The sequence below is a fragment of the Leucopleurus acutus genome (assembly GCF_964270905.1).
Source record: "Leucopleurus acutus genome assembly, chromosome: 2".
In the NCBI taxonomy this organism is placed as follows: Eukaryota; Metazoa; Chordata; class Mammalia; order Artiodactyla; family Delphinidae; genus Leucopleurus; species Leucopleurus acutus.
This window is the reverse complement of record NC_139143.1, coordinates 101,783,848-101,794,421: the sequence shown is the minus strand read 5'-3', so window position 1 is coordinate 101,794,421 and position 10,574 is coordinate 101,783,848. Positions and strand designations below refer to the sequence as shown.

General features: G+C 35.6%; 1 pseudogene across 1 annotated transcript; it reads left to right on the top strand.

Moving 5' to 3' along the window:
• Positions 1-8,949: 8,949 nt before the first annotated feature.
• On the top strand, positions 8,950-9,646 carry LOC309976280 (mitochondrial fission factor-like; annotated as a pseudogene). The gene has a single exon. The product of its transcript is annotated as a mitochondrial fission factor-like (transcript).
• Positions 9,647-10,574: the final 928 nt, after the last annotated feature.

The window sequence follows — 10,574 nt, the reverse complement described above, 5'->3', positions numbered from 1 at the left end:
ATTTTTGTCTGATGTAAGTATTGCTACCACAGCTTTCTTTTTGTTTCCATTTTCAGAAAATAACTTCTTTCATCCCCTCACTTTCAGTCTGTGTGTGACTTTATATCTGAAGTGAGTCTCTTGTAGGCAATATATATATGCGTCTCAATTTTTTAATTCATTCAGCCACCCTGTCTTTTGATTGGAGCATTTTGTCTATTGAAATTTAAAGTAGTTATTGATAAGTATGTACCTATTACCATTTTGTTAATTCTTTTCTGGTTGTTTTTGAGTTCTTTGTTCTTTTATTCTTTTGTTCACTTTCCTTGTGATTTGATGACTATCTTTAGTGTTATGACTGGATCCCTTTCTTTTTCTGTTATATGTGTTATTATTTTAAGTTGATGAGCTAAGTTCAAACACATTCTCACAAACCTGCATTTTTACTGCCCTCCCCCCTCCATGTTTAATGTTTCTGACATCATATTTTCCATCCTTTTGTGTATCCCTAAATACTTATTGTGGATATAGATGATTTTATTACTTTTGTCTTTTAATCCTCCTACTAGATTTATAAGTGCTTGATTTTAATCTACATTTACTGTACGTTTGCCTTTACCAATGATATTTTTTCTTTCATAATTTTTACATTTCTAGTTGTGATCTTTTCTTTCCCACTTAGAGAAGTCCCTGTAACATTTCTTATTAAGCCAGCTATGTGGTGCTGTGGTGCTGAACTCTTTTAGCTTTTGATATTCTGTAAAACTCTTTATCTGTCCTTCAAATATGAGTGATAGCCTTGCTAGGTAGACCATTCTGGGTTGTAGGTTTTTTTTTTCGTTTTATCACTTTGAATATATTGTGCCACTTCCTTCTAGCTTGCAAAGTTTCTGCTGAAAAGTCAGCTTATAGGGTTATGGGAGTTCCCTTGTACATAACTAGTTGCTTTTCTTTGCTTTTAGATTATCTCTTTATTTTTTTGCCATTTTGATTATTATATGTTTTGGTGTGGGCCTCTTTGGGTTCATTTTTTTGGGGACTTTCTGTGCTTTCTGGACCTGAATGTCTGTTTCCTTTCCTAGATTAGTGAAGTTTTCAGCTATTACTTATTCAAATAAGTTCTTTGCCCCTTTCTCTCTTTTCTCCTCTGAGATTCCTATATTGTGAATATTAGTACACTTGATGTTGTCACAGAGGTCTTGTAAACTATCCTTATATTTTAAATTTCTTTTTCCTTTTGTCTGTTCATCTTGGGTGATTTCCACTAATGTCTTGCAGTTTGTTCATCTGTTCCTCTCTATCATCTAATGTGTTGATTTTTTTTCTAGTGTATTTTTTATTTCAGTTATAGTATTCATCTCTGTTTGGTTCTTTATATTTTCTAACTCTGTTAAAATTCTCACTGTGTTCATTCATTCTTCTCTTGTGTTCATTGAGCATCTTTATGATCAATATCTTGAACTTTTTATTGGGTTGATTGCTTATCTGCAGTTCATTTAATTCTTTTTCTAAGGTTTTATCTTCTTCCTTCATTTGGAACATATTTCTCTGTCTCCTCATTTAGCCTAATTGTTTGTGTTTCTTTCTATGTATTAAGGAGGTTGGTTACATTTCCTGATCTTGGAGAAACAGTCTTATGTAGGAGACAGTCTATGGAGCACAGCAGCACACTCTCTGGTCACCAGAGCTACATTCTATAGTGGTGCCCCCTGTGTGGGCTATGTGGGACCTTATGTTGTGGCAGGGCCAACAACTGAGGGCACACTGGTAGGTGGGACTTGTCCCCAGGCCAGTTGGCTGCCAGGCCTTTCCTTGTGTTGTGGCTGCTGGCCCACTCTTGAGCGGGCCAGGGTCCTGGTATGACTGGCTGTGGGACCTGGGGCTGGTGGTTGAGGCTGGTGCTGGCCTACTCATGGGTGGGTAAGCCCCTACTGCAAATAAACTACATGAGACCTCCCAAATGGCACTTGCCAGTACCATTGTTCTCCTGGTAAGATGAGCTCCCCAAAAATGGCTGCCATCATGTCTATATACACAGGGGGAATTGCAGTTGCCTCGTGCCTCTCTGGGATGTTCTAGCAAGTGAGTCTAACCCAAGCTCCTTTCAAATTACCACCTCTGCACTGGAACTTGGAGTGTGTGAGATTTTGCACACACCTTTTAAGAGAAGAGTCTCTGTTTCCTACAGTCCCCCAGCTCTCCTGTATCTAAGCCCCACTGGCCTTCAAAGCCAGATGTCCTGGGGGCTTGGCTTCCTGGTGTAGTACCCCCCAGGCTGAGGAGCCTAATATGGGGCTTGGACACCTTGCTTCTCAGGGAGAACCTCTAAAATAGTGATTATCCTCCCAATTGTAGGTCACCTCCCCAGGGGTATAAGTCTTGACTATTATGCATCACTGTCTTTCCTAGGCAACTTGTTTTGGTTCCTTCTTTGTATCTTTAGTTGTGGAAGATCTTTCCTGCTATCCTTCAGGTCATTCTCATTGATAGCTTCTCTGTAAATAGTTGCAAGTTTGGTGTGCTTATGGGAGGAGGTGAGCCCAGGGTCTTCATACTCTACCATCTTGGCCACACCCCTGTGCATACTCTTTTTAATGTCAGCTTGTGATCATGACTAAGGGAAAAGTGATTATTACTTAGGAAACCATTAGTGTGCATTTCCTTTACATGTACTTAAATCTAGGATAAATGCTTAATATGTCTCTGGAATAGTATCTGATCTCACCTAATACACAAAGGGCAAGACACACTCCCCTTTAATTGGGAAGCAGAAAGATAAATCTGCTTCAATATCATCTCTTGAATTAGAACAGAGAGATTCCTTCAATAATTTAACATTTTTTCTTCTAACTTTAAAGTAAAATGGTGTCATGATGCCAAAAAATTGTATTTAAAAGCCTATTTGCATAGCATATGCTAAGCATACATTTTGAGTTTTATGAATTTACTTCATTTAGAAAAGCTTTTGGAATTCTTATTAGACTATCAAAGTGTTCAATTCCTTTTGCCCTTTTTGCTAACTGATGAGTCCCATAAATATTGAACCCCATGAATTGTACTGATTATAGTCTCTGTGCTCAGAATTCTTACTCTTAATTAAGTGGTGATGCTCATAAATTTCTAACCATGAATTTTCCAGGAAGCCACAGTTAGAATGTTTATCAGCCAATCAGATCTCTTAATTTTCTCTCTTGTTTTATAAAATAAAATGTTGCTGCTATATAACATTGAATGTGATGGATACAGAGTTGTTTTTTTGGCCTCCTTTGTTTTTGTAAGCACTAATATTTTGGAAGATAAATAGTACTTGATGCTTCATTTACTTTGATTGTTTTTAATCTCAAGGTACTTTGGAAAGTTTATTATGCTATAAAGCTTGAGTTAGCTACAGCTTTTCTGTTCTGATCCAAATAAGCAACAATCGTCAGAACATCAGTAATTCAGAAACATTGTGTCATGGGTATAGCAACAGAACCATTTCAGAATGAAACTAATTATTGATTATCCCCAGGGCTTCTAAGATCAAGTATGCCTCAGTAGAGTTAATTATGCCCTCAGTTCTGCAGAGTTTTTTCAATGGCATGTTCAATTTACTTAGAAAAACTATTGCTTTGTAAGATTTGCAGATGAGTCAATTAGATGGTCATTAATTGGGTGTCCATTGAAAATGTGGTGATGCCCAGTAGGGAAATGGTCTACTCCAATGACTAATGCATATTAATGTCAGCATTAATGACCTTTGAGCTTTTCCCCATGTATCCATGGGAAAACAAATCAAAGAACCATTCAAGGAAAAATAGATTTTGCTGAATAGGTATGTTTTTCTGTTTAGAGATTAACATTGCTTATTGATGTACCAAAACTACAAAATTTCAGGGTAACATTAATAGTTATCCTTAACTGAATAAAACTAAGTGCTGGAAAGGTCATAATTAATTTTAAGAGTGTTGTATTTTCAATGTTTTTATTAGGTAGGTGATTTTAGTCTCCTTAAGGAAGTATGTTTTATTCCCAATATATAAGAATTTTCAAAATATATGAATTATATTCAAAATATAAGAATTAAAACATTTTCCATTTTAAATAAATTAGATGGATGGATGGATAGATAGATAGGTTTGAGTCCTTTATTATCTTTATACCTGGTAGTTTATCACCAAATTATATTTTACTTTCCAAGGTCAAATTCAAAACATAAAAACAAATGAAGACTTTGTAGTGGGTTTAGACTTAAATGTAGTTGACTCTATCCCAGAGTGTTTCACAGTATATGACTAGGGCATAGTAGCATACAGTAGCTTTTTCACCCACTTAGATATCTTTGGCCTTACTCTATTGGTATAAGATGGTTTTCTGTGTATTACTTCTATCTTGATGATTTTCTGAAGCTTGCATATTTGTTTTGCAAATATTTTCTGAATTGACTACAAAGATGATACTATTATTGATGGTTAACTTTGGTCTTCTTTCTGGCCTCAGAATTTCAAAGAGAGTGATCCTTATTTTCTCTACTATCTGTCAAAGCAAATGTTGAAAAAAAATGCGATTGGCCTTTATTCTAGATCACTCATTACTTCACTTAAAACTGGATTAGCTCTTGCAAACCTAGCCATAAAGACCAAGTCATTGTTTATGTTTTACTTTTTTATATTTTACCTTTTGACCCTTCATTTATTTCTCCTACCCTCTCACCCTCCACCTCTGGCAACCAACAATCTATTCTCTGTATTTATGTGCTTGTTTTTTGTTTGTTTGTTTTGTTTATCATATTCCACATATAAAAGAGATTGTATGGTATTTGTCATTTATCTTTCTCTGACTTGTTTCACTTAGTATGATGCCCTTGAGGTCCATTCATGTTGTCCCAAATGACAAGATTTTATTTTTTTATGACTGAATAATACTCCATTGTATGTATATACCACATCTTCTTTATTCATCCATCCATCCATGGATGGACACAGGTTGTTTCCATATCTTGGTTATTGTAAATAATGCTGCAATGAATATGAGAGTAAAAATATCTTTTTGAGCTAGGGTTTTCATTTTCTTTGAATAAATATCCAGAAGTAGAATTGTTGGATCATATGATAGCTCTATTTTTAATTTTTTTTGAGGACTCTTCACACTGTTTTCCCTAGTGGCTGCTCCAAGTTATATTTCCACCAACAGTGCACAAGGGGTTCCCTTTCTCCACATCCTGGCCAATACCTGTTATTTCTTGTCTTTTTGATAATAGCCATTCTAACAAGTGTGAGTTGACATCTCATTGTGGGTTTTTTTGTTTTGTTTCGTTTTTTTGCGGTACGTGGGCCTCTCACTGTTGTGGCCTCTCCCGCTGCGGAGTAACAGGCTCCGGACGCACAGGCTCAGCGGCCATGGCCCACGGGCACAGCCGCTCCGCGGCATGTGGGATCCTCCCAGACTGGGGCACGAACCCGTGTCCCCTGCATCGACAGGCGGACTCTCAACCACTGCGCCACCAGGGAAGCCCAACATCTCATTGTGGTTTTGATTCATGTTTCTCTGATGATTAATGATGTTAAACATTCTTTTCATGTACTTGTTTGCCATCTGTATGTCTTCTATGGAAAAATGTCTATTCAGGTCCTCTGGCCATTTTTAATCAGATTTTTTTTTGCTACTGAGTTGAACAAGTTCTTTATAGATTTTGGATATTAACTCCTTATCAGATATATGATTTGAAAATAGTTTCTCCCACTTAGTAGGTTGCCTTTTTATTTTGTTGATAGTTTCCTTTGCTGTGCAGAAGATAATTTGCTGTAGTCCCACTTGTTTAGTTTTGCTTTTGTATAAATAGTATTAAGGAGCTTATTGAATTAAATTGTCTAATTTCTCAAGGGTTAATAAAAATTTAAGAACTTTCCCTTTTCCTCTTTAAGCACGTGGTAATTAAAATAATAGAATTATGTTATGTCCTTATTTATGAAACTTATTCTGAATTGTTAATATACTTTGCTGAGTAAATTTTTATCCCTACATTACTGCTATTAATTTGAGGCAGTGTGGAAGTAGCACAATCTGATTTTCAAGAAGAATCTCTGTAATTAGTATAATTATAGTCTAAAAGAACCATATAATAAAATATTGAATTAGGTGAAGAGGAGAAAATATCTAGATAAAAAGTTGGCCTGTAATGTATGTAAGAATAGACCTAAAATTTTTCAAAATATCTTATATTTTGAAAGCTTTATTTAGATTTCTTTGTGGAATTCAAAAGAAACAAACTAGATATACGTGATCTAGCAATCTAATACAAACCTAGTATTAGTTTTGCACCTATGGGCAAAATAATTTTAGATATCAATACATGATTTTAGATATCAATACATGATTAGGTCAATATTTATATCACACAAAAATATACCTATGCTGAAGGAATACAGAATAGAGATTCAACCTCCCTACACAAAATCAGGCCTGCAGAATTGGTCTGAGAGATTTTCCCTAATATCACCTTTCAGAATTTTTCAGAGATTTATTTTTTTCCTCCCATGAATGCCATTGGTGGCTATAGATTTACAACAGTCCTGGTAAGTGTAGCATCAATATTTCCTAAAGTATGTTCCCCTCAACAGTATTTCCAATTATGATAAATGATGGAAGAAATGTGATCACATTTTGAGAAACAATGAATTTAAAAAATCAAATATATTTATTTACCGAAGGTCTTCTCTAGGCCTATACTTTTACCACTGCCCAGACTTAGATTAAGAACTTAGAACTCTTTAATTCCATACATTCCTTCCCATGTGTTATCTTACTGTATTCCTGTATTTTAATTTTGTATATATTTTAAACCTCTCAAAACATTGAGATTGTTTTCATCAATGTTACTTCTTATTTACCCATACATCTCCTCTATTGTAGTCTCCCTTCCTGCATTGCCATATTTTCTGGGGATAATTTAGCTTTTGTTCTAGAAATTCCCTTTGATATTTCTTTTAAGTTTGTAGGCAAAACATCTTTCAATTTGTTTATCTGTAAACATCTTTACATAGCTATCATTTTGAAGGATATTTTCAAGAAACTTAGAATCTAGGTCGGCCCGTATGTTCTTTCAGGTCTTTAAAAAAATTCATTCTGTTTTCTTTTGGTTTCTGTTGTTCTGATTGAAAAGTTAGCCTTCAGTTTTACTCTTCCTATTTAAAAGTGTTATGCCTTTATTTTTCTCTGGCTACTTCTAGACTTTTTGTTTTTTGCTGGTTTTCAGCAGTTTTCTGTTTGTTTGTTTTTTTAATGATGTAACTAGGTGCAGAGGTCCTTTTATATCTCCTTCTTGCCTTTGTAGAGCTTCCTTAATTTGTAGTTTAATTTTTTTCTGCCAGTTGTGAAAATTCCCAGTTGCTTTTCTCGTATTGCTTCTGCCCCTTCTCTCACTCATCCCATTCAAAGATCACATTACAGCTATATTACAAATTTTACCCATGTCTCATACATTGGGTGTTTCTTATAATTCTTTTTTTCTCTGTGTGTTTTACATTGGACATTTTTACTCACCTAAAGGTCAATTCACTTAGTTTTATACTTGTTCAATGTGTGGTTAAATCTATCTGTGAAGTCATTTATTGTAAATATTGTAATTTTCAATTCCAAAATATGCATTATTTTCTGGTGATATTCTCCATCTTGTCATATATTTTAGCCAACATACTAATCACAGTAACTTTAAAGTCTGTGTATGGTAACTCCAATTTTTTTCTCTTGGATTTGACCATTTGCTTCTGTTTTTTAGTTTGTTTCTTTTGCTTTTTTTGTGGATTTTTTTGCATACTTGTTACATTTTAACTAAATTTTGGAGATTGTATTTGAAATTTCAGAGCTTCAGGATGATACTACCTTCCTCAAAAAGAAGATGTAATTTTTAAAGAATTCCTGTCAGGTAGTTAGAGAAAAGCAAATAACCTTGATCCAACAACGTTTGATATAATCTGAGACTGAATTTCAGTCATACTGAAGAACTTGTCTGTTTCCAATTTTCCTTTACTCCTAGAGTTCCTCCAGAACTTTCAAATAACAACCTGATATTTCCAAAATATCCCCTAATTGGTGAGCCCCGAACAGGTTTTTGTTTCTCCTCCCTGGCCATGCAATTGTCAGCAACTCTGAACTGCTATTTTCTGTTTGTTCCCTTAGTTTCTTCCATTAAAATTGGCAAATTCTTAAGGGGAAAATGCAATGTAATTTTTCCTTTTTCTTTGAGATCTTTGTTTCTCCTGGAGTCTAGCTGACTCAGTTGTTCTCTCTGCTGCTTACAAAAGCAGTGTGTGTGTGTGTGTGTGTGTGTGTGTGTGTGTGTGTATGTGTATGTATGTGTGTGTGTTGTATTTGTTCAATTTTTAGTTGTTCTCACAATGAGGCTTGTTTTCTGATATAGGCTATTTCTTCATAGATGGAAGGAATCAATTTTGGGTATATTAGATGAATCCAAGGACTCATATGGTTTGAATGCAAAGTGTGAGAAAAAAATGAAATTAAAGATGATCTCAAGATTTCTGGCTTGAGCCACTTAAAGAATGGACTTGTCATTAAATAAGATACAGGAAACTACAAGTGCTGCAAGTTTTGAGCAGAGAATTAGTTATAACAACTGAAGCTCAAGAATAGGAACTGGACGAGAGATATGAATATAGGAGTCATTAGCCTGCTGAGAAAATTTAAAACATGTGACTAGAAGAGATTACCAAGGATGTGAATATAAATAGAGAAGAGAAACATGGACTGAACCCCAGGGTATTTTAATATTCAAAAATTAGGGAGGGCTTCCCTGTGCTTGGCCAATTGCCTCTGGGAGCCAGCAGTCAGTGGCCCTCACCAGAGACCCTCCAGCAGGCCCAGGGGCACAAAAGTGGCTGAAAATCCAGCACATGCATAAGCAAGTTAAAGGATTTAATATGAAGCACAGAAGCAGATAATGCCAAAAAGCAAGCAGTAGTTGGTACACATTTAATGAGTGGGGCAGCATTTCCTTCTCCCACTGCTGCTGAGGTGGTAGAAATTAGTTGAATTCAGTATGAAATGGAATACACCAAAGGTATTGGTCAGAGAATTGAAGGTCCTGGAAAAATTAAAGGTAGCACCACCAAATGCTGACCTTGAACAAGGATTCTGAGAAGGAGCTTCAAATGCCTGTGTGATTATGCAGGTTCCAGGGAGAACTGTTGTATCAGGAAATAATGAAGACATTCCACTTTCAAGACCAGCAGATCTTGAACTTATGCAGTCAACTCCCTTTAAACCACTGGCACTAAAAACACCACCTCATGTGCTTATGCTAAGTGAAAGACCACTAGATTTTATGGATTTAGAAAGACCTCCTTCAACCCCTCAAAATGAAGAAATCCATGCAATTGTCAGGCTAAAAAGAGAGTGCTCTATGAGTGAAAATGCTGTTTGCCAAAATGGACAGCTGGTCAGAACTGACTCCATGTATAGTATTTCAAATATAGGTACAATGGTTGAAGGAACTTCAGATGACATGACTGTTGTAGATACAGCTTCATTAGGATGACAGATAATCAAACTAAATAGATGTCTACAACTTCTGGAAGCAGAGAACAAAGAAGGTTCTAAAAGAGAAATGGTCACGTATTCCATTACCGTAGCATTCTGGCTGCTTAAGAGCTGGCTCTGGTTTTGCCGCTAGAGGTAACCTCAACTCTCAAAAGTATTGTTTCAACAGCTGGAAATATAAAGAATTTGTGAACAAACAAACAAACAAAACGTTAGGGAGAGATGGAGGAATCAGCAAAGAGCCTGAAGATATGCAACCAAAATGAAAAGGGGAAGACAATGAGAATGTGGTGTCCAGGAAACCATAGAATAAAATATTTTAAGAAGAGAATGAACAACTGTATTATATGCTGCTGCTAGGTCAACAATAATAGAAACTTGGCCATTAGATTTAGAAACATAAATATTATTGATGACTTTTGGAAAAAAACATTTTCAAGGAGGAAAAAAATCCCTCTATTTGGAGTTGGTTTAAAAAAGAAATTGAGGGGACTATTTGGAAGCAATAAGTGTAGACAACTGTGCAAGGAATTTTGCTGCAAAAAGAAACAAAAAATTATCTCAGTAAAGAGAAAGAAAAGAAATAAAAGTGGGCTAGAAATAAAAATGTTAAGCAAGTTGTGTATCAGCCAAAGGGGAAGAGGCAGTCAAGACTGTTGTTCAGTTGTTTTTATGTTTTTGTTTTTTAATAAACTTTATTTTTAGAGCAGTTTTAGTTTCAAAGCAAAATTGAGGGGAAGGTAATGAGATTTCCTATATCCTCCTCTGCCTGCACATATGCACAGCCTCCTGCATTACCAACATCCCCAACAAGAGTGGTACATTTGTTACAATCGATGAACTTACATTGATATATCATTATCACCCAAGTCCACAGCTTACATTAGGATTCACTCTTGGTGCTGTACATTCTACTGGTTTGGACAAATGTATAATGACATGCCTCCACCATTATAGTATCATACAGAATACTTCCACTGCCCTAACAAGCTTCTGTGCTCTGCCTATTCATCCCTCTCTCCCCACTAACCCTTGACAACTACTGATATTTTTACTGTCTC